The 11,232-nt window shown below is 39.8% G+C and overlaps 1 pseudogene; it reads right to left on the bottom strand.

Moving 5' to 3' along the window:
- Window positions 1-2,218: 2,218 nt before the first annotated feature.
- Window positions 2,219-11,232, bottom strand: part of LOC109467611 — a 16,476-nt pseudogene continuing 7,462 nt past the window's right edge.

Below are 11,232 nucleotides of genomic sequence, written 5' to 3'. Positions count from 1 at the left end.
TATAATCATTCAACCTTTTATTGTCTTTTGAAAAAAGATCATGTTCTGAAAGGATTAAAATGGCAACCCAGACTGCTGCTGCACAAGTGGAGCATGTGGAAATTGCATTATTGGGGTGGGAATTAATGTCATACTTGTGACACATGAGATAGCTGAGCTTAATGTGAACATTACTAGCCAAGTATCACATACATGTGTACATGTACGTAAGTAGGGTGGAGAAAACCATCAATGGAAATAAGCTTCTTAATTATTATAATAGACTAACACACGTACAATCTGACACCAAACAAAAGTTCCTCTTGGAAGTATGAGGTCTCCATAAGATGGTTTTAAGATGATTGTGTATCATTTTCTGATGAGAAGAGAAAATGGAACAAAAGATTGCAAACACTGCTGTATTGCATGAAGATAGTTAAGTTTTATGCATGAAGATAGTTAAGTTTTATGCAAGTTTAAGTTAGTTAAGGTTAAGTTAGCCTATTTACAGTACAGTTTTAGGATGCTGATTGTTGTTGCACCGTCATGTTTAGATATCTCAGGCCACACCAATTTAATTTCTTGTTTAACGGATTTTTCTAGAAAAATGATGGAGCGGGCGGGCGAAAAAATTTTAAAAAAATAAAAACAGGCCTAGGCATCCTATTATGGCCCAAAATGGTACAATAGGAGCCATGAAGTCAACACACCAGGCTGGTTCAAAATTTAAACAAAGAATTTTAAACTTTGAATGATACCACAGCATTGAAAGATGGAATAACTGTAACAACTAGGAAGAAAAGGACTGTTTTCAACTGTTCAGGGCAAAAGATGAGCATTTTGCAGTTGATTCTGAATTTTTATTTTTATTTGCAAATCAGAAAAAAATGAAGTGGGCGAAACCGTTAACCAAGAAATTAAATTGGTGTGGCCTCATGTAGGAATTTACATGATGTACATGTAACTAATGTCAAGAGTCATGTACTAAATGCAGTGGTTTCATGTAGAACTACTGTCACACAAACGTTATTATCACTATACTCAAACTCAATTTTAGAAAGTCAAAAAAGCTGATCATTAATCAATCATTAACCAACCTGACATTGTTTTGTGTTCTGCAGTTCTCACAAAGTTCATTTCATATCCTCTACATGACCTACTATTGCTTCATTGCATTTTCTTAATGTACCTGCAGTACATATAACATTACATGTAGATTGTCTGATAACATTGAAATAATTCAGTCTGTAATATCAAACTAGAGTTCGACAATCTCATACCTCCATGACATGTTTAGTGCTTTCGTAAAGTTTATGCATAGTGATGATCACATAAATGGCTTACATTTACAATCCTGCTCATTAGCAAAATTTTTATACAAATTATTCACATAGCCCCTACCTAGTAACATACAACACACTGGTGAAATCCTTACCATTTAACATGGACAATGTATGATATTGTTGGTTATATGCAAGTATGACCTCTGACATACCTTTGCCAACTCATGTTTGCCATCCAAGCTGACGAATTATACATTTTTTTACTGCCAATATGCAAATTATAAGAGCCCATTTGCATATATTATATCATTTGATCATATTCTCCGCCCAATGACAGGGTTATCTTAAGAAATAAGGCTATTCTAGCGTTTCCTCATAAATTATGCAAATGAGGCCCTGATTTGAATAAATTATGTTTAGTGATGTTCGCCTTAATTGAACTTCCAAGTATGGCAAGTATTAAATTCACAGCAGTTACCACCATAAAATTGTACCAATTTGCCATTAATTATGCAAATTAGGTCTTCATTTACATAATCAATATCTACCAATGATCTTGTTGTTCTCAGTTACATATTTCTTAAGTGTTTCATAGCCCTAATATGGAATACAGCAGATTTATAGAATTTCCTCATTAATTATGAAAATTAGATCCTGATTTGCATAATTGTATTTTAATCATGTCAAGCATCATTTCAGCTACCTACATACCAAAAATCATGACGATCCATCAAACAGTTGTTCAGTTATCCTCTCTCGAATATTTTTAAAGAAACCAACCTGCAGTTCCAGAACAAGCCGCTAGGGGGCCCAAACTCATGTGACTTTTTCCCAAGCACGAGAGCTACCTATTATCCAAATTTCATGACCCTAGCATGTCCAGATCGCGAGATATCAAAACCGGAAGTTGCAAGTATGAAACCAATCCATCCAGGCGTTCTTGAGTTATCTTGTTGACCAACAGACAGACAGACGGACAGATAAACGCAACTGAAAATATAACCTCCATGACACATTTCATGGAGGTAAATATAGTTCATGTACATTGAACATTCCATATACCAATATCATCATATCTTAACACTGAGAGATGTCACTCTTTTTCTAAGAGCATCCATTAGACTTTGTGAGTTACTTTCATTACTTTGGTCAATGCAAAATACTACTTGAATACAGTTTTCTTCAGACACAACCACCAGAAAGAATTTACCAATGTTTTGTTGGTTATGTACTATGAAGACTATGAAAAAGCTAGTATCTAGCTTTGATAAACATTTGATACGCGGAGCGAACTCCCTTCTTGAGGTGGGAATCCAGCCCTCCATGCGGTTTAGAAGGCTCCATTAGAAGTACTGCATGTTGGAACTAGTCAGATCGTAGTAATGACGTAACTGACGACAGTAGCGCGGTAGAAAGTTCAGAAAGTTCAGATGTGCTGGAAGACGTCAGCCTGCACTACCGATTCTTGGGATGACAATATACAAGAGATGACCTCTGGGTCAATTGAGGACAGGGTCGTGTTCCGTGCATCTAATTTATTTATTTGATCTGGCACCCAAATAGCTACATTTATCAACCTGATGAAATACTCATGGCTAATATACATGTGAGATGCATTTCAGATATCTGACATTGTACTTTGCTTATCTGGGCAAAATATATTTTGCACGTAACTTCCTCAGTTGATATTCACGACACTGCATATATGTCCTGGAAAATAAGAAAGGAATGACATAAAGGACCACTCCTGAGTATATAAAACATGTCCTTTTTTCTTACTTTTAGGTAGACTTTTTGTTTTCAACTTTACAAATGTAGCTCAGCCCAATTTCATGTACACATGTACGAGGGAAATGGGCCAAGTTTCAAGGCATAGAAAGAGTTACTAAATGAATGTATCACAGTACTTATATCATACCCGGGCCGCGATAACGTTCGATAACGGGTTCCATCAAACGATTCGAACGCGTTTCGCCTTACCTGCGTGTGCCCCTTTCGAAAATTCGAATACAGAATCCGGACGTTGGAATTGATGTTGTTGCATTTTAGGGTTTAGTGGCACCAACTTTTGGCTCATCGTGCATTGAAAGGCATGTTTTCTTGGGTGGGTATGACATAAATAAAATACAACACGGTGTATTCCGCATCGCCCTCAGTCCCGGCCCTCCTGCGAGTCGGGCGATCCGACCCGCGGTCGGGCCGATACCTCGGGTGATACAGAATACCCCGTGTTGTATTCTATATATATATAACCTAGGCCTGGACTAGATGTAATAGCTGTTTGTGCCCACTCCACAGTATATTGGCTACCAAGATTTGAGGTAAAAACATTGACAATCATGAATGATGTTTTCCAAACTAGTAGAAAACTTCCATTTGTTTCTCATGATAATTACTGAATTCCTGCATACATTCCAGCAAATACATGCAGAACTGGTAAAATGATATTAAACTGTTTTAGAAATGTGGGTGTCCTTTGTGGTATGGTGGATGGTGGAAACAGTAATGTAATAGCTTGATTACTCTTGAGACTATCATTTTTGTTACTGTACATCCACTAGCAATAGTAGTACTTACCCTATATCGGTATCTCCTGTCCCCAAAAATCTTACATCTCAGACAGATTTCCGTGACCTTGCATTTCCCCTTTTTCAGTAGGATATAGACTAAAGCCAGAAGGAGGATAGTCAGCACCACCACCACTCCGATGACAATTGTCAGCGGCGACCTGCCAGCGTACCGCACAGCACACTCCTGACCTGGAGGGGGAAGTTGCAGGGGTGCCAGAGTATACAGTGCAATTTTATGGTATACAGTGCAAGTTTAATAGTATACAGTGCAATTTTACGGAATACAGTGCAATCGTATTAGTATACAGTGCAATTTTACGGAATACAGTGCAATTTTACTAATGACGTAACCTGGGCCTGGCTTTCCAGGGACGCCGCTGACGGAGCGTGCTCACATCTTTCTGTGTTTTTCGAGCGAACTTGGACCTTTCTCATAGATAGACCTTTAGTCAAATCACTACATCAGGGCATGTTACTACACAGGGATCATTTCGAATTCGCTCGAAAAAGACAGAAGTATTTGAGTCAGCGGCATCCGCCATCTTGAAACTGAGAAAGTAGGGAAAGCCGGGTCCGAGTCACGTGATTCAACGTCATTCGTAAAATTGCACTGTATTCTGAAAAATTGCACTGTATTCTGTAAAATTGCACTGTATACTAGTAAAATTGCACTGTATACTCTGGCACCCCTGATGAACATCCTAGAAGATTGAAGTATTTTATCCTTACTATTATACAGTCATAGTCTGTACATTTTAGGGCCAGTAATCTCCTATTCTCCATTTTGCATTTTAGGCACCTCAAGCCACTCCACATCCCTCAACCAATTGAACTTCAGGCATTTCCTGAGACAAAGGTTGAATATACATGTACATTGTGTATGACCTGATAGCCATATCAAGATATTTTGTTTTCACAACATTGGCCTCTGTTAAGGTATGGGGACAAATGAGATTGACACGGGTCCATTAAAGCACTTTAGCCAATTGACACAGGCTCTATAGAGGCCGATGTTGTGGGAAATATCAGAACAGTTACTATTGCACAGTTGACAGGACACTCAGTATCAAAATGCCTGTCTAGAGCCTGCTGTGGCTAGACTGTATTTGTTGGCTGAAGTTATGTACTAGTCTTACCTATAGTTCCATCAGGACAGGTGCAGTTGTAGCCACTGGTGGTGACGTTACAGATGCCTGGCCCACACGGGTGTTTGTGGCATGGTGTTGTCTCCTCACTACAGTCTTGTCCTGTCCAGCCATCCACACACAGACAGGAGAACCCACCAGGGTAGTTCACACAGGCCCGCGTGCTGTTGGTCATGCACTTCTGCACACTGCATTCGTCAATATCCTTGCTGCAATTCACACCCTCATATCCTTGTGCACAGAGGCAAGTCCTACTCTCGATTCCAGGAAATGAAGCCTCATCCTCCGTGCATGTGGCACCATTATGGCAGGGAAACTTGTAACAGCTACTTTCTACAGAGCAGTTTCTTCCTGTATATATGATGACAAGAATCAGTTGTATCAAAGTTACATGAACCTGCATTTGTATTAACCAACGGTATTGTTTAACATCATTTTGTTTCTCCTAGGCAATAACAAGAAGTGTATTGTTGGTAAAACTTGTACAGCTTCTTGCTGCTACCAGACTGAGTATAATTGCTGATGTACAATGTAGATGGCTCATGTTAGTAAAGGACTAGGTCATGATATTAATTAGAATTTACAAAATGACATTGTATCTAAAATGCACAATGATCTTGTGTGCCATGAGACTTGCATACTTAATTCTTCCAAACATCTCAAAATACAAAATAAGAAATAAATAATAGTAGTTGTGTGTGTCAGTACTAAGTGGATGCTATATATCTGAAACATCTGACTCTTCCATCAATAGACCCATTCGACTTTCACGGACGGCATAAACTGCTTACGTCACAGGGGGGACATTTTGAAAGAACGTCGTTCTAGAACGCTGAAGTTGAACGCGGCTTGCGCTCGCGATGTCCCCCCTGGCAGATCATTTTTTTACTAAAATGTAGGTAAGTGTCTTTTTCTCGGTAATATATGCAGAAATGACCGGAAAACAAGCACCAACTTTGTATGGTGGCAATCCGTACAACAATTTAATGTTATTTTGTTCTGTGACGTATGCAGTTTATGCGATCCGTGAAAGTTGAATGGGTCAGTATTTATCCAGTACCTTTATATGCAGGAGTACAAGCACAGGTGTAGTCATTGGGTTTGTCGATACACTCTCCGTGGATACATGGCTCTCCTGCACAGTCATCAATATCACTGCAGGTCAGAGGATATCTGGTCTCCTCCTGGTGCCCGGGCGCACAGTCACACACTCCCAGCCAACATACCTGGGCTGGCGACGGACATGCTGGGTCACATGACTCGCTTTCTGTACATCCTGTAAAGGCTACGTGTCTAAGAATGAGAAATTTTAAGTTTCAGTTATATGATATTCAATGTTTAACAATAAACTGTTTAAGGCACACCTTGGCAATGTATATGTACCATTTGCTCTGAGTTGCGATCATGTACATTGTAATGTCAACGTTTTGCACTTTCTGCACACCAAACTAATACCATGGAGCTCGAGGTGGAGTGAGCAAATACCCAGCATTTTCTCTATTTAATATTATACCTTGAATGTCCAGGGATTTGGTATGGGGGCAGCTTGGAAATAAATGTAGGATCTGTCGTTATTTTATTCACTATATGATTTTTTTTACCTTCGCCAAGAAGGTTATGTTTTCATAGGTGTTCGTGGGTGTGTCTGTCTGTGTGTCTGTAAACATGATACTTAAGAAGGCTTAAATGGACTGACTTGATATTTGGTAGGTGTGTAGGTCTTGATGAGACCTCAAAATGATTAGATTTTTGGCCCCCCAGAGGCTTCTTATGGTACTGCAGCTGAACCTAGACATGCTAGGGTCACGAAATTTGAATGATACGTGGCTCTTGTTATGGGGAAGAAGTGACGTAGGTTTGGGCCCTCTAGTGGCTTGCTCTGGAACTGCAGGGGTGGCTGTTTAATGATATTCAACAGGATACTAGTAAGTCAAGAACCGGTTGTCAGATCATCGTGATTTTTGGTGTGTAGTTAGCTTAAGTGGTGCTTGACATGATTATGTAACAATTGTGCAAATATGAATGTAATTTGCATAATTTATTAGGAAATTCTATGAATCAGCTGCATGCTATGACTTTCCAAACTTGTGGCATATGTGAGAACGAGAGAATCACAGGCAGATATTGGTAATGTAAATGAAGACTTAATTTGCATAATTAATGAGAAATTGTTATAGTTCAACAATGGTAAGTGCCTGGAATTTCATACTTGGGGTATTTGAAAGTTAAGTGAATGTGAACATCATTGAACATAACTTATTCAAATAAGGACCTCATTTACATAATTTGCTAGATTGTTATTCTTCGGTAAGATAAGACTTGTCTTTTGGTGGAGAATATAATCAACTTATATAATTCATGCAAATAAGGATCCCATTGCATAATCAGGGGGAGTAATCTGTAATTTGTCAGTCATAAAGATTAACATCATTTGGTGAAGGTTTGTGGTCATTTTCAATTTGATATTTACTTCATATGAAATATTTTGTGACATTTGGCATGCTGGTTTGTCTTGAAACAATGAAGGTAAGATATTATGTTGGCCTCCTGGCGGCTTCCCTCAGTACTGCACCAGGACTCTCTAGTTTTTGTTAACTTTTGTCCTGGACATTCTGACAGATAGCCTTTTATGTCAGGGAAATGTGGGTTTGTGTCCCCTAGAGGGTAAGAAAGGAATGATGGAGATACACACAATTAGATGGAAATTAGGACTTAATTTGAATGATTAATGAGGAAATGCTATTATTATAATCATGCCATTGTTTTACATAATAGGACATAATAAGTAATGTAATCTATATAATAGCAGGTAGAACATGAGTGGATAAATTATACCAATCATTTGTATAATGGCCAAATTTTCTTAATCAATATACAAATGCCATGGCTCAGTAGTGGTCATTTATGGGAATTTGATACTTGTGACGTGTTAGTTAAAGGTCAACACCACTATACATGTACATAGATTATGTGCATGTGGAGTCAACAGTCATATAATTAGATGTAATGCAGGTCATTTGGTTTTGATACCAGGAAACAAGAGCCCAAAAATAACCAAATAATCCCAAACTCGAAAGTGACCCTTGCCCAAGTGTAAATGAAAATCTGTCAAAATATTAATTAATTAATTATCTGTCAAAATATCAAAATATTAATTAAGTGTATACCATGCCAAATCCAGTCATGTATTGTTTCAATACCAGAGCACTGAAGCCAAATGTATTATACATTTTGGTCTGAAATTAATATGGCCCCAAAAAACTGAATAGAACAATGTCAATCTTTTTTTAAAAATTCTAGAGGTACTTTCCTATTCTACCTCCAGGCTGAGTGTTGGGTCATTTGACCCCAAAATGACTAAATGGCAACAGGACCAAAAGAAGAGATGTCAGAAAAAACAATATTTCCTTGCCATATAGATGGATGGTATGTGATGAAATATATTACTAGGAAGGCAACATTTGCGAGCATATGAAAAGAAATTAATTATGCAAATTAGCACCTGATTTGCATAATTGTCATATGATTATGTCAAGCATCACTTCAGCTACCTACATACCAAAAATCACATCAATCCGTCAACCGGTTCTTGAGTTACCACCCTTAAAAATTTTTTCAACAAATGATCCTGCAGTTCCAGAACAAGCTGCTACCCAACGTCACTTCTTCCCTACCCCAAGAGCTATCTACCAACCAAAATTCGTGACCCTAGCACGTCCAGATCGTGAGATATCAAAAGCCGGAAGTTCTGCTGCAGTACCAACAAAAGCCGCCAGGGGTCCAAAATCTAATCATTTCTAGGTCTCATCAAGACCCTCACCTACCAAGTTTCATGACAATGCATACTAAGCTTCTTGAGTTATGCTGTTCACAGACAGATAAACAGACGGACAAACGCTACTGAAAACATAACCTTTTTGACAAAGGTAATTACAGTCTGTCCCCTACCTGGAGTCAATGTTGCTGTCCCTTAAGCTCAGTCCCCGCGGCTGCGACTCCGTTACCTCATTATAGCTGGCGAATATGAACTCTTCCATACATCCTAGCAGTGCTGTGGTCACGTCAAACATGGCGGGTGTGTTGGACCATCCCACATGCAGGGCTTCAGCATGAAGGGGCTTCAACATCTCACCAGCACCTGTGGGTAAAAAAACAAGCTTAGGCCACACCAATTTAATTTCTTGGTCAACGGATTTTTCTAGAAAGATAATGGAGCGGGCCGGCGAAAAAAAAATAAAAATAAAAACAGGCCTAGGCATAGCCCAAAATGGTACCATAGGCCTATAGGAGCCATAAAGTCAACACACCAGGCTGGTTAAAAATCTAAACAATGAATTTTGAACTTTTAATGATACCATTGCACTGAAAGATGGAATAACTAACATCTGGGAAGAAAAGGACTGTTTTCAACTGTTCAGGGCAAAATATTGAGCATTTTGCAGTTGATTCTGAATTTTTATTTTCAAATCAGGAAAAAAATGAAGCGGGCGAATCCATTAACCAAGAAATTAAATTGGTGTGGCATCTCAAGGACTACATGAATTTTAGTTCATTGTTTCGCTGCTGTGGTTACTAGTAATCTAGTACTTTTCGTGACAAATAACACATACATGAAACTTTCATAAATACATAATACGGTATAAGCTACAGCCCTAGATTTCGTGATTTTTTTCAACATATAACGTTATATAATATGCATGATTTTGATGATCACCATACGTCACCAAGGCAGCGACTAGCCCGTCACCATCAAACAGGACGGCCTTGTCGCCCTGCCGGACCACGCGGACTTCCTGCCACCGCCCATCGCTGAAGTCCGTCTCGCGGGTTGCAGAAATTGCATCCGTTCCTCTTCCCTGTAAGACACGACATAAAACTTATTAATACGTAGATACCATTTAGCAAGCTTTTACTGAATGTAACGTCGGTTGTTTGTTACAGCATGGAGGTAACCTCTGTGGTTACAGATGCAAAAAAATGCGTACTGAATCACTACAAATCAACACAAAAAAAGAAACCTACAAGTCAAATGAAATCCTGCGTCATATACATGTAACGTTACATATTAATGTATAACGAAATATAAATTTTAAAGAAATCCTAATCGCAAATGAAACCCTGTATATGTACCAAATGGAGCACTACATTTGAAGGTGTACTTGCGCGAGTGTTTGTGTGCGTGTTTCTTAAGCCTCGGTCACAACCCGCCGTACGTGCTTCTGCGTGCTGTCTACGTGCAAAAGCGTGGGCAAACGCAGGACATCCGTGCGTGGTAAGTACCGCCTCTTGCGGAATCCTACGGATTTGGGAGCACGCAGACACGCCGTAGAACATTAAGTGCATGTAAAACTTTTTCTACGTGCGGTCTGCGGATTCACCACCGGTGCGTGCGAGTACGGGCGACGCGCGTGCCCCGTACGTACCGTACGAAAGACGCACGTGTGAGTACGGCCTCCTTACGGTCAAGTTGCAATCCCACAGAGATCGTACGTTGTAAGCACGTACAACTCACTTACCACTTGCACAACGTACGATGCACGCAACCGCTCACGGCCAGTGTGCAGACCACACTCTTACACCTTGCGCAACCGTGCGACTGACGTGCGACTGACGTGCGTCGAAGCCACTCCTTCCCCACGTTTTCGGAAAAAACGTAGCAGACGTGGCCTCTCAAAAACGTACGGACAAAACGCACCTACGACGGGTTGTGACCGAAGCTTAAGCATGCCTGTCCGTTTGTATTTGAATGAAGCAGAGTGACAGGAAGGTCCACCTACAGTTACTGCAAGTCACTGGGGTACAGTAAACCCACCTAGGGGATGTCACAAGTTAGGTTCGTGCACCTCCTCAGCCTGCAAGGTTTCTGTTCTAGGCCCGATGCAATACCACGGGCCATCTCTTTAATTGACTGTGACAATAAATTCACAAAATCTCCAGAATTTAGTCTTGTTATATCAATATACTGATACACCATGACTCTTTGGCGTAGAAATATATTGCGTTTTCTAGAAAATGACTTTACTTTTATTTTTAAAATATTTCCTTGGAGCTTATAGATATTTTACCTCCGTGTTCAGCCGAAGCACAAGAGTGCCGTTCTTCAGATACAGGGAAAGCCATCCACCAGGACCACCGAAAAAGAAAAGGAGCCCATCCTTCATTCTGTTTGGAAAGATCAAAAGGTAGAATGACATGTAGCATCACGTCATGTCCACATAGAGATCTATATGGTGTGTGTGTGGGGTGGGGGGGGGG

Source organism: Branchiostoma belcheri, unplaced genomic scaffold (assembly GCF_001625305.1).
Source record: "Branchiostoma belcheri isolate BF01 breed outbred unplaced genomic scaffold, Haploidv18h27 scaffold184, whole genome shotgun sequence".
Classification (NCBI taxonomy): domain Eukaryota; kingdom Metazoa; phylum Chordata; class Leptocardii; order Amphioxiformes; family Branchiostomatidae; genus Branchiostoma; species Branchiostoma belcheri.
This window is presented reverse-complemented; position numbering and strand designations above follow the sequence as displayed.